At 38.4% G+C, this 14,219-nt stretch overlaps 3 non-coding genes across 3 annotated transcripts; all 3 read left to right on the top strand.

The window, feature by feature from the left end:
* The first annotated feature begins 4,189 nt into the window (after positions 1-4,189).
* LOC122150465 lies at positions 4,190-4,270 on the top strand. The gene has a single exon (XR_006163681.1). It is a non-coding gene; the product is annotated as a small nucleolar RNA SNORD115 (small nucleolar RNA).
* A 2,438-nt stretch (positions 4,271-6,708) lies between these two features.
* Positions 6,709-6,789, top strand: LOC122150455. The gene has a single exon (XR_006163673.1). It is a non-coding gene; the product is annotated as a small nucleolar RNA SNORD115 (small nucleolar RNA).
* Positions 6,790-11,278: 4,489 nt separating this feature from the next.
* LOC122150461 lies at positions 11,279-11,357 on the top strand. The gene has a single exon (XR_006163678.1). It is a non-coding gene; the product is annotated as a small nucleolar RNA SNORD115 (small nucleolar RNA).
* Positions 11,358-14,219: the final 2,862 nt, after the last annotated feature.

The raw sequence follows: 14,219 nt of genomic DNA, 5'->3' as shown, positions 1-14,219 counted from the left end.
CCAATGCTGCTTCTTCCTCAGGGATGTGTTCTGGGTCTGTATCATGCTCTCTTGTTTCTTTCACTTTATCCTGCTTCTTTGTGTGGACCGTGATGGTCTGTTGTTTCTGAGTCATCGTGGCATTGTTGTATTTATATCTCTGTTAACTGTTTGTGAAGAGCAGCCAAGGGGGATTCCGGCTCTTCTTGGTGGTTTTTTATCATTGGCCCATTGGTGGAGAAGGAGGTAGTGGCTGTCACTCAGTAAGTGAAGTTTCAGGAGGTGTGTGTGTAGTTGTGTCTTATGGGGACTGATGTTGTCTCCCACTCAATTAGACACAAATTACAATCGAATAACCTTCAAAAAACTTGTCAGTCTTGCAGGTCCTGAGTGTCCTTGGGGTTGCTGGAAGCAGAACATGTTCTTAAGCCCCAGGAATCTGCTAGAGCACTTTCTCTTTAAATATCCAAGATAGTCAAGCCGCTTTTTAAGTCTTCAAAATGGCAGCGTCCTCCAGAGCAGCAAAAGTCCACAGCTCATCCCACCTTTCTCTTCACCTTCTCTGTTTGTTCCCCAGCCACCGTACACAGTACTCTGTGCAGTCCCTGGCTAGCAGGGTGATTTTTAGGTTAATTCTTAAGTCCTCCCACCACTCGGGAGTCTCCAAGCTGTCTGTGTCGTCAGGATAGCTCAGGATTGATGCCAGACCGCAGCTCCGTATGTCTCCTTTTTTGGTATTTTCATGCAAATTCTTCTGCTAGTTGGGGTTTAGTCCACTTGTATATCCTTCCCTTCAAGGTTCAGGGGTCCAGGATTATCTTCTGTGTTTGTGTTAGTTGGTTTCCCTTTTCTTTGTTGAAGAGGGTCTGTGCAGTCTTTCTGCCTAGTCCGCCATCTTGCCACCTGAGTCCTCTACATTATTCTTTAGTGTTGTATAGTATTCCTTTATGTGTGTCAACCATAATTTTGTTATCCTTTCTTCTGTTGATGAGCACCTAGGTTATTTCCATCTTTTTGCTATTGTAAATAGTGCTGCTATGCACATAGGTGTGCATATATCTGTTCTTGTCCTGAATCTCACTTCTTTAGGATATATTCCTAGAAATGAGATTACTAGATCAAATATTTCTAATTCCAACTTTATAGTGCATTTCCATTGCTTTCGACAGTGGTTATATCATTGTACAGTCCCACCAGTAGTGTGAGAGTCCCAAACTCACCACATCCTCACCAACATTTGTTATTTTCTGTTTTGTTGAACTTTGCCTTAGTGCTGGAGCAAGATGGTGTCTCATTTTTGTTTTGATTTGCATCTCTCTAATGGCTAATGAGGAGCTCTGGTGGTGTAGTGCCTAAGGCACTTGACTGCTAACCAGAAGCCTGGAAGTTCAAACCCACCAGCCACTTCTCAGAAGGAAGTTTGGGCAATCTATTTCCATAGTGATACTGTCTCAGAAACCCAAGGAGGGGTCGCTATGAGTTGGTCCAACTCAACAGCACATAACAACGACAACAATGGCTAATGATCATGAACCTTTCTTCATGTGTTTGTTGGCTGCCTAGATATCCTCCTTAGTTAAGTGTCTATTCATGTCTTCTGCCCATTTTTTAATTGGATTATTTGTCACTTTGTTGTCAGGGTGTTGGAATTTTCTATAAATTTTAGAGATAAATCCCTTGTCAGATATGTCATTGCTGAATATTTTTTTCCCAATCTGTAGGTTCTCTTCTAGAGAAGTCTTTGGAAGCATATAAAAATTTAATTTTTAGAAGGTCCTATTCATCTAGTTTATCTTCTGCTGTTTGTGTATTTTGGGGTATGCTTGATAGTCTATTTATGCCATAAATGAGGGCCCCTAAATTTGGCCCTGTTTTTCCTTTAGGAACTTTATAGTTTTAGGTTTCACCTTTAAGTCTTTGATCCATCTGGAGTTAGTTTTTGAGTATGGTGCAAGGTAAGATCTTTTTTCATTTTTCTGCAAGTGGATATCCAGTTTTGCAAGCACCATTTGTTAAAGAGACAATCTCTTCCTCATTTAGTGGATTTCAGTCCTTTGTCAAAAATCAGCTGACCATAGGTTGATGGATCTATTTCTGGCTTCTCAATTCTATTACACTGGTTTATGTATCTGTCCTTGTACCAACACCAGGCAGTTTTGACAGTACTGTGGCTGTAGAGTAGGTTTTGAGATCTGGCTGTGTGAGACCTCCTACTTTGTTCTTCTTCAGTAGTGCTTTGCTTATCTGAGGTCTCTTTCCTTTCTGTATAAAGTTATTGATTGTTTTTTCCATATCTTTAAACAATTGATGGAATCTGGATTGGGATTGTGTTGAACGTATAGATCACTTTGGGTAGAAATGACATTTTCACAATGTTCAATCTTCCTATCCACAAACATGGTATATTGTTCCATTTATGCAGATCTCTTATGGTTTCTTGAAGTAGTGTTTTGTAGTTTTCTTCGTACAGGTCCTATGTGTCCCTAGTGAGATTTATTCCCAAGTTGTTTTTTTTTTTTTTTTGTAGCTATTGTACATGGTATTGATTTCCTTATTTCCATTTCAGCAATCTCTTTGCTGGTTTAGAGGAATCCAACTGATTTTTGTATGTTGATCTTGTATCCTGCCAGTATGCTAAATCTCACAATTAATTCCAGTAGATTTTTTTATTGAGTCTCTTGGGTTTTCTATGTGTAGGATCATATCATCAGCAAATAGGATAGTTTTACTTCTTCCTTACCAATATGAATATCTTTGGTTTTCCTTTCTTGTTTTATTGCCCTGCCTAGGACTTCCAACTCAATATTGGGTAGGAGTGGTGATAGAGGGCATCCTTGTCAGGTTCCTGTTTGCAAGGGTTGTGGTTTCAGTCTCTCTCCATTGAGTATAATGTTCACTATTGTTTTTGCATATATGGCCTTTATTATGTTGAGGAATTTCTCTTCTATTCCTATTTTTTCTGAGAGTTATCAGGAATGGGTGTTGGATTCCATCATATGCCTTTTCTGTACTGATTGATATGATCATGTGGTTCTTTTTCTTTGTATTACTTTTGTGATAGATTATGTTGATTGTTTTTCTAATGTTGGACCATCCTTGCATGCTTGGTATGAATCCCACTTAGTCATAATGTATTATTATCATCAGCATCATCATTTTGTAGATTGTTGGAGTCTATTGACTAGGATTTTTTGAAGATTTTTTGTCTATATTCATGAGGGATGTTGGTCTGCCCTTTCCTTTTTAGTGATGTCTTTACCTGGTTTTGGTATCAAGGTTATGTTTGCTTCATGAAATGAATTTTGGAGGATTTCATCCTTTTCTATGTTCTGGAATAATGAATAGGATTTGTGTCACTTCTTCTCTGAACGTTTTTGTAGAATTCTTCAGTGAAACCATATGGGTCAGGACTTCTTTTTTGTTGGTAATTTCTTTAATGATATGTTCAATTTCTTCTTTCACTATGGGTCTGTTCAAATTTTCCACCTTATTCTGTGTTAGGTTAGGTAAATGATACATTTCTGGAAATCTATCCATTTCTTCTAGATTTTCAAAGTTTTTGGAGTACAGTTCTTCAAAGTATTTTGACATCCTTTTTATTTCAGTTGGTTGTGTTATCATGTTGCCCAATTCATTTCTTATTCATGTCATTGGTATTCTGTGAGTTCTCAAGGAGCTCTGGTGGCCTAATGCATTTGACTGCTAACCAGAAGACTGGTGTTTCAAACCCAGCAGCCACTCCTCGGAAGCAAAAATGGGCAATCTACTTCCATAGAGATACTGCCTCAGAAAGACAGGGGCGTTTGCTATGAGTTAGAACTGACTCAAAAGCAGTGAGTTTGGTTTGTTTGTTTGGTGAGTACTCATTTTATTGATGCTATTTGGAATAGCTGCTCAGCGCCATAACCATGAGGAAATGAACATCTATCCCTTGCTTTCTGTCTTACTGCTATCTCCTTTGATAAAGGTTTGTGTGAAAAATTGCTCTTTGTCTGCTGCCCCTGGGGCCATTTAACCCCTGCCCAGTTAGTCTATAGAGAATATGTGCACAATCCAGTGTTGTTGTTATTTGCCGAATCAGCCCCGACTCATAGTGACCCCTCCTTGGGTTTCCGAGGCAGTATCAATACAGTTTGAAAATTTGTAGAATACATATGTGGTAAGCATCTTGAGGTTTTATGGGATAGATGCATGGATAGTACTATGGATTGGGTCAATGATGACCCCTCAACTTGTCTTGAAGAGATATGGTGATGTAAAAATCAGGCTCAATAGCATTACCCTGAGGCCCAGCAGGATGCTCCTTTTGTGCCACTTTATTTTTCTACATTGGAGTGGACCTCCATTTTGATTCTTTTTACCTTCTCATGTGATAAAAAATTCCTAAGTTCTGAAATTTCCTGGGCTTATTCTTTGTGTCCTTCCCTCTCTTTTGTTCTTTAGAAACACTCACTATCAAAATATTCATCATTTCTTCAGGGACTGAACTCAACCACCATGCTTCAACTTTCAGCCAAGAGATAGACATGCTTATAAAGTGAACAATAATAACTAGAAGGTATATACTTATAGAACAATCAACTGTATGATGTCAAAAGGGCAGCATTTATCCAAGGATAAAGCTAAGAAGACAGGAAGTGATAGGAAAGAAGAACAAAAGGAAATGGTAAACATAGGGAGGTAGTGGGATGAGTGCTGTTACATTTTGGGGGTTGCAATGACCAGAGTTTGCAAAAAAAAAAAAAAAAAAGTGTTATGAATGGTAAATTAATTTTCTCTCTAAAATTTCACCCAAATAATAGTTTAAAAGTTAAAAATAAATTCTAAAATATTGAATATATGAATAACTAATTTACACTGGGCAGTAGTGACTTATACTATCAAGCATTTAAACATTTAAACATATGCCTATTGAGTAGAGTTTAGAACTTCATTTTCCTCATCTGAAAATCAGGAAGAATGAGAGTACCTGTCTGGATCTTGTTATCAAAGTCAAATAAGATATAGGGATGAAGTATCTCTGCACACCTGCTCCATTTTTTTTTTTTTTTTAAGTCATCAGCCCACAGATTCGAGGTGAGTCTCTCTATGTTGTTACATTTGGTCTCAGCTGAAACTTGAACAGGGAAGATGCAGCCCACAAGCAATTGATTTTGGGAATCAGATGAGACCTGTCTTCTCTTACTTTCTGACCTTGGTTTACCAAGTGGTGATGATCATGGGTGAAGATTTAGGATTCACAGAAGCGTGAAATAATTTCAAGTTAAGTAATCTTTGATATTCTGGAGCCCAGTGCAATATTTCATATTAAATTAGGAGACATGCACAACTGGACAAGTATGTTTTTCTAAAATATTTATAGGATATGCAGGGTTAGATTCTGTAGCAGCAACACTGGTGAACTTTCCATAATTGAAATAATAATTGAATAATAATATATAATTGAATTTAAATTAGGTCTAGTTGACGCCAGAACCTACAGTTGTGCAGTGTGGTTTTCCCATGAATCTTGGAATTAGATAAAGTGTTGAGTAGTCTGAACCTGACCTTATCTCCCAAGAAAACAGTTGTCTGTGTAGAGAAAGGCATTGTAAAAGATGATACAGTTGTTAAGACTGAGCCCTTGGAAATGAATAGCTTCAGTACTTCAGTCAATAGGAAGTCATGATTGGCTGATCCTCTCCCCAAGGATCGAAAGACTTGCTGCATCCTTGTGCATGAAGAATGATGACTTTTTACTGAAATTTCACTGGAATCCTATAGAAATGTGATGCAAGCCTTCCTCTGTGTAGTCTAAGGGTTCCCCTGCTTGTTGAAAACAGAATGAGGAGGGTTCTTCCTGGTCTGATTATTTTGACTTGAAATGAATTTGGTTCCTATGTGGGTCAAGAGTGATACCACACACTAAAAGATAGGCATTTTTGGAAAGACATGTTACCATAATTCTTGAAAAGTAATGGAATCCTGAATGTAGTGGCAGCTCATCAGTAGATTCTCAGGTTTCTATGAATGTTGCAGTATCATTTCCTCAGAGTTTCCTTACATTGGAAAGTGCAGATGGATAGAACTATGGGTTTCTTCAATATATCAGCCAGGGGTTTGTTGTTGTTGTTGTTATGTGCCGTTGAGTCAAACTCAACTCATAGCAACCCCTCCTTGGGTTTCCGAGGCAGTATCACTACACAAGTAGGATTGCCCAACCTTCCTTCCGAGGAGTGGCTGTTGGGTTTGAACCACCAGCCGTCTGGTTAGCAGGCAAGTGTCTTAGCCACTATGCTACCAGAGCCAGGGGTAATCAATGGAAATGCCTCCTCTCTGCCTGGAAACTCTTGATAGATTTTTCTATGTCCAGAGACCTCAAATTCTTTATATCACTTGTTTCTTGCTTGCTGTCAATGGTCAGCAGAATATGTAATAGGTTATTTGGCAAAGTATTACTTTATTGATATATTTGTGAATAACTGACTTGAACCATAGCTACAAAGGAATGAATTTCTCTCCCTTGACCTCTGTCTTACTTCTGTGTTCTTTAAAGCAGTTTCTGAGGAGGATCTCTGTTGGCTTACTATCCCTGACATCATTCCAATTCCTGGGAATCCTGCAGAAAATATGTGCATACTCAAATCCAGGGTGACACTCAGCTGGAAAAAAAAAAAAAAAAAAAAAAAAAACACCTGTGGTAAGCATCTTGAGGTGTTAGCAGATTATCTTTGGATAGTGTCATGGCTTGGGTTAATGAAAATACCTAAATGTGTCTTGATGAGAGATGATGACATAAAAATCATGCTCAATAGGATTATGCAGAGGCCCAGCAGAAAGCTCATTTTGCCCAACCTCATTTCTCTACTTTGAAGTGTACCCCATTTTGATACTTTTCAGTGCCCCAGTTCTGATGGCATAGTGCCTAAGGCATTTGACTGCTAACCAGAAGGCTGGCAGTTCAAACCCGCCAGCTACTCCTCAGAAGGAAGATTGGGCAATCTACATCGATAGTGACACTGCCTCAGAAACCCAAGGAGGGGTTGCTATGAATTGGATCCAACTCGACAGCAGTGAGTTGGTTTGGTTTTGAGTTTGCCAGTGATTGAGTGATTGAAAATGCCTAAATGCCTGACATTTTTCAGACTCATTCCTTGCACTCTTCCTCTTTTTGTATAACATAGAAAGAGGTGCTACAAGAAGTTCACCACTCTACGATTTCAATGATGCTGAAAGATAAGTCATTCAGGCTGGAAGGCAATCAAAATATGACTGGGGAAGACCTGCCTCCTCAAAATATGGTCAACCTTAGTGGTGTAGATGAGATGGAGTAAAGTTTTCAAGACTTTCACTTACTGGTGAGGCATGACTCAAAATGAGAAAAAGCAGCTGCAAATACCCATTAATAATCAGAATAAAATATGGATCTAGGAACACTGGAAATGGGGAAAAAATGTATAAGTGACAACATCCTAGACATTAAGGAGCTGAAAACAACTAGTATTGGCTATTGACTGTTCAATCATTTGGTCTACTATGCCAGTATGACAAATTGAAGAGGAATGGTGTTGCATTCATTGTCAAAAAGAACAGTTCAAGATCTATCCTGTGGAACAGTACTGTCAATGATAGGATACTATCTACATACCTACAAGGAAGACTACTTCCTTTGCATGCTGTTATTCAAATTTATGTATCAACCCCTAAAGCCAAAGATGATGAAATTGAAGACTTTTACCAACTTCTGCAATCTGAAATTGACAAAATATTCAATCAATTGTATTGGTAATTAATGGTGATGGAAATGAAAATGTTGGAAACAAAGAAGAAGCATTGATAGTTGGAAAATATAGCCTTGGTGATAGAAATTATGCTGGAGATCACATGATAGAATTTTGCAAGACCAACGACTTATTCATTGCAAGCATCTTTCTTTCAACACCATAAATAGTGGTATACATGTGGACATCACATATGGAATACAGAGGAATCAGATCAACTACATCTGTGGAAAGAGGTGATGGAGAAGCTTAATATCATCAGTCAGAACAAGGCCAGAACCTGAGTGTGGAAGAACAACCGAATGCTCATCTGCAAGTTCAAGATGAAGCTGAAGAAAGTGAAACAAATCCATAAGATCCAAAATATGACCCTGATTATATACCACTTAATTTAGAGGCCATTGGAAAAATAGATTTGACTCAATGATCACCAATGACTGAAGACCAGAAGAGTTGTGAAAATGACATTAAAAACATCATACATAGGAAAGTAAAAGGTCATTAGGAAGAAAATATGAAAATAGATGCCAGAAGAAATTCTGAAACTTGCTCTTGAATGTAGAGTAACTAAAGAGTTTGGAAGAAGTCATGAAGTAAAAGAGCTGAACAGAAAATTACAAGAAGTGACATAAGAAGACCAAGTAAAGTATTATAATGATTTGTGCAAAGACTTGGAGTTCAAAAATCAAAAGAGAAGAACATGTTCAGCATTTTTCAAGCTGAAAGGACTGTAGAAAATTTCATGCATCAAATTGCAATATTGAAGGATTCTATGGCCAAAATATTGAACGATGCAGGATGCATCAAAAGGACCTGGAAGGAATACACAGAGGCACTATACCAAAAACAACTGGGTGATGTTCAGCAATTTCAGGAGGTAGCATATGATCAAGAACCAATGATATTGAAGGAAGAAATCCAAGCTTCATGGAATGAACTGGCAAAAGGCAAGGTGCCAGGTATTGAAGGAATACTCATTGGAATATTTGAACAAACAAATCCAACACTGGAAGCACTCACTCATTTATGTCAAGAAACTTGGAAGAGAGCTACCTAGCCAACTGACTGGAAGAAATCCACATTTGTGCCCATTCCAATGAAAGTCATCCAACAGATTGTGGAAATTATCCAACAATATCATTAATATCACAGGCAAGCAAAGTTTCACTGATGATAATAATAATTAAAAAATGAAAGCAGTATATTGACAGGGAACTGCCAAAAATTCAAGCCAGATTCAGAAGAGGACATGGAATGATGGATATCATTGATGATGTCAGATGGATCTTGGCTGAAACCAAAGAATACCAGAAAAATGTTTACTTGTGTTTTATTTATTTGCAAAGGCTTTTGACTGTGTGGATCATAACAAATCATGGATAACATTGCGAAAAATAGGAATTCCAGAAAACTTAATTGTGATCATGAGGAATCTGTACATAGAACAAGAGACAGTTATTTGAACAGAACAATGTGATACTGTATGGTTTAAAATCAGGAAAGATGTGCATCAGGGATGCAACAAATTGGCTGAAATGATGGGTCAAGAATGGAAAGAATTATGAGGATGGTGCAGGACAAAGCAATGTTTTTTGTGTTGTACATAGGGTTGTTATGAGTCAGAGCTGACTCAGCAGCACCTAACAACAAAACAACATGGTTTCAAGGCGAGTGATTCTATGTCATTATAACTGGTTCCATCTGACATGTGGAGGGGTGAAGATACAGAACAAAGGCAATTGGCTTTTGAGAATCAGATGAGGCATGCCCCCCCTCTTGTTTACTTTGATTGATTCATTAAAGTTCGTTGATCCCCATGGGTAAACATTTAGGATTCACAGGAAATAGAAAAAAATTTTAATGCATTTTATTTAAATATTTAAATATAATTTATGTATAATGAAATACACAAAACTAAAGTGACATGGGTCAATGCATTTTTTTTTCAGTGTTCCCTCCCTTTCCCTCCCACCCCTGGCAACCAACAAAGTTTCCCTCATACATAAACCTTTCCTCAACCTTCCACAACAATGAACTAATACTATATTTGTCCTTCTTTGATTGACTTATTTCACTGAGCATAATATCCTCCAAGTTCATTCATATTATGTGGTGTTTTGCAGACTCTACGTTATTCTTTAGTGCTGCATAGCATTCCATTGTGTGTATGTACTATAGTTTGGTCATCTACTCTTTTGCTGATGGGCACTTATGTTGTTTCCATCTTTTTGCTATTGTAAATAGTGCTGGGATGAACATGAGTGTGCACGTATCTGTTCCTGTCCTGGCTCTCACCTCTCTAGGATATATACCCGGTAATGGGATTGCTGGGTCATATGGCATCTCCAATTCCAGCTTTCTAAGGAATCACCATATTGCTTTCCACAGTGGTTGTATCACTTCACAGTCCCACCAGCAGTGTATGAGAGTCCCAATATCTCCACATCCCCTCCAGCATTTGGTATTTTCTGCCTCGTTGTACTTTGCCATCATTGCTGGGGTGAGATGGTATCTCATTGTTGTTTTGATTTGCATCTCTTTGATGGCCAAAGATTGTGAGCATCTCTTCATGTATTAGCTGGCCACCTGAATATCCTCCTTGGTGAAGTTGTCTATTCATGTCTTCTGTCCATTTTTTAATGGAAATTTTAATTCTTTTGGTGTTGAGGTGTTGGAGTTTTCAATGAATCTTAGAAATAAGTCCCTTGCCAGATATGTAATTATCAGCAAATATGAAATTGTTGCTGTCATTTTTGTTAAGTTTTTTTTTTGTGGTGTCGATTTCTTTGTTCTATACAACTTTCTATGCTGAACTCGTTTTGTTTACAAATTATGTTATCACTTCTTTCACTGCTATTATTCTAGTATTTGCTAAATATTTGTGCTGATCTTCTTTATTTTGATGTTAAGGTTTATCATTTTTCTTTGAGGTTGCCCTGTGATTTATAGTTTTCTTCCCAAGTTTAGAACAGTCCATTCTATCTTGTAGTTGTCTGGACGTCCCTAGCATCTGAAAGTTCTGTAACAACACAGTTTTTTCCCTCTTTTTTGGTGTGTAGTTGTCCTCATTTGTCAATTGATGTCTCTGGTTCCCTGCTTACAATCTTGTAGGCTTATTTACTTTGGACACTTCCATAGCCGGATTGGTTTCTGGGTTATACATCATGTATATTAATGGTCATTTGTTGTTGGCTATTGTTGCTTCTCTGTCCAAAGGGCTCCCTTTAGCATCTCTTATAAGGTTGGTCTGGTTTTAACCAATTCCCTTAATTTCTGATTATCTGGAAATGTCCTAATTTCACCATCATATTTGAGGGACAATTTTTCTGGGTACATAATTCTTGGTTGGAAATTTTTCTCTTTCAGGATTTTATATATACCATCCATTTGTCTTCTCACCTGCACGGTTTCTGCCAAGAAGTCTGAACTTATTCTTATTTTTTGCCACTTGTATGTAATTTTTTATGTTTCCCGTGCTGCTCTCATGATTCTTTCTTTGTCTTTGCTTTTGGTGAGTTTGGGATGTATACCTGGGGAATGTCAATGATGGTACCTAAACATGTCTTGAAGAAAGATGTCATCATAAATATCATGTTCAATAAGATTATATAGAGGACCAGTTTTGAATCTCTTTTCCCAACCTTATTTATCTATTTCGAGGTGAACCCTCATTGTGATTCTTTCCATCTCCCCCAAACCCAGTAGTTGAATGTGCCTAACTGGGGAGAACATGAGATGGCATCTTGATAACACACTCCACATAATCCTTCTACAACATAGACTCGAAAAAAAAAAAGAAAAGAATGAAACACATACAGATGATAATTGTGAAACTCTGAGCTTCAAATGAAGGGATAAATGATTGTATTAAACACTGATTGGGAAGACAGACCTAATGAAAACAGTGAATGAGGAGAAAGACGGAATGGAGGTCTAACCACAACATGGCCATTTTGAGGCACAGAAGGCAACATACACAAGTGAGAAGTCAATATTATGCAGTCCTCATTGTTACAGATAGGAGTGAAACAAGGGGAGAAAAATGTGAGCTAGATCTGGGAGAGGAAAGGGCAGGAAAGCAGGCAAAAATTCCAGTGGTACTGGCAACTGCAGAGCAAGGAGAGAGCCTGCAATTTGGGATGATCCCTAGTCATTTGGGTTGAGAGCTTATGCAATTGAGAAGGTTGATTGCGTGGCTGTTTGAGACACTGAACTCAGGGTGAACCCTCTATTAACTGAGTCACACCAGGGTCTAGATAATTGGCTATGTGCACCAGGCCATGGCAGTGGACAGTGACCAGAGAAGTGTGTACTCCATTGTCTGCACCACAGCTTTCCAATAACCATGTGTGAAGCCTTCCCTACATACCAAGGCAGGGGCTAAAGAACCCCCCGACAAACACCCACCCACTTGATTTGCTCAGACTTTCTTCTTCCACCAGCAGCCTCATGCTGTGCTGTGCCCCCATCCGAACGAGATGTGCACATAGATCCTGCTCTGTGCATCTGGTGCCCATATGCTTAATAGTCATATTCTTATGTAAGGTATGACTTTGAGCTGTCAAAGGTGCATGCATATGCAGACCATGTGATAGGCTTCTGCTACCTCCTCAGCCATGTGCTCCCATGGATTGCATGACAGCTTCCTGCCACCACTGCAGGTGATGGAACAAATTACAGTGAATATTTTGGTATGTGCCTACAACCTTTGAAGTGCAGGGGAGCATTGTAGTGTCACCTTTTTTTAAATTTTATTTTCCTTTTCTACATTTTCCTTTTCTTTTTGTACTTCTCCCTTTTTAAGTAATTGTTTTTCTCTCTTCCTCTAAGTCTTCCCTTACTTCATCCATTTTTTTCTCTCATATAGCTTTTCTTTCTTTCTTTTTTCTCTCTGTCTCATCCAATGGGAAATAGACATCATTTCCCCAATAGACATCTACTTCTGTAGAGATACAGCCTTAGAAACCCAAGGAGGAGTCACTATGAGTTGGGATCTACTCGATGGCAGTGAGGTGTTTTGTTTTGTTTTTTAATCAGCCACACCTACCACTTACTGCCACACCCAATGGGTGAATGCTTCCACCAACTCCTACACCACTGAATCAACAACAGATGGTGGGCAAAAAATTTCACTGTGCCCACAATTGCTCTTCAAATAGAGAACCATGCCATACCCCCACGAGTTACTCCACTCACCAGGAGATAGGTGGGAAGCACTCCAGTGTCACCAAATTAGGAACCAAAGTAGCACACCCTCCCTGCCAATGTGGATACTTCAAAACAAAGGAACACACAAAAGGGGGGGAGGGGTGAAAAACAACAACACATAATCAACTAATACATATAACTTCAAAATGTCTCAAAGACAATAGACAACTTCAAATCATGCAGACAAACAGGACAAGATGGCACAAGTAAGTGGCCAAAGTAAAGAAGCAGGGAATCTCCCTGAGGAAGAACAGATAATAGAATTACCTGATAAAGAATTCAAAAGATTTATATAGAGACCTTTCCAAGAGCTCAAAATCACAAACAATATCAAAGAAAACAAAGCCAATACCCTGGAAGAATTCAGGAAAATAATACAGGAGCAAAATGACAAAATAAATAAATATTTAGAAATCTTACAAAAACAACAACTAGAAATCCAGGAAATTAACATTAAAATTTTTGAGATAGATAACACTTTGGAAGTTTCTCTAAAGCTTCTATGGCAGGTATACCACAAGTGGTAACAAACCAGAATTTATTCTCTTACAGTTGAGGAGGCTAGTAGTCCAAATTCAGAGTGCCAGCTCCAGGGGGCCAGGGGATGGCACCTAGATATTGAACTACAGCTCTGACCCTTATCCTGGCTCACTGGAGCTGGAGGCTTCTTGTGGCTCATGCAGCTGCTGGCTGCTGATGCTGACTAATCCCCAATTGACAGGTAAAATAGCACAATCCCACAATCAACAAGAAACACAGCAGTCCACTGGTTCAAGTCCAGGAACTAGAGATAAAGACTCAGCCAACTGCAGCATCCAAATATACCAAAAAGCTAGAAACCTCTGATAACTTCTTATATACTGGAAGCAGACCACACCCCAAAGGCAAACACTTATTTGTTCACAGCTGATGTCACCATGGAGGCGATGACAATCTCATCATGGGGAATAACTACATCCAGATTCTCAGTCACTTAAAACCATGACCCAACCAAGTTGACATATAAACTTAACAACTACAAGTAGAATTGAATCCATTGATGAATGGATCAGTAAATTAGAAGATAAACCCATGACACTGAATTGTAGGAGGGAAAATTAGGGAAAAAAAAAGAATGAAGAAACTTAAGAAATACAAAGAACAATATCAACAGGAAACATTTATGTGTGACCACAATTCAAAAACAAGGAGGAGGAAAAAAAAAAAAAAAGAAAGAAAAGGAAAAAAAAAAAAAAAAGAAAAATTTTGATGGGTTGACATGAAAAGAAACAA

Source organism: Orycteropus afer, unplaced genomic scaffold, assembly GCF_000298275.1.
Source record: "Orycteropus afer afer isolate SDZICR_OR568_19922 unplaced genomic scaffold, OryAfe1.0 scaffold00146, whole genome shotgun sequence".
Classification (NCBI taxonomy): domain Eukaryota; kingdom Metazoa; phylum Chordata; class Mammalia; order Tubulidentata; family Orycteropodidae; genus Orycteropus; species Orycteropus afer.
The sequence above is the reverse complement of the archived record's forward strand: the minus strand, read 5'-3'. Positions and strand labels throughout refer to the sequence as shown.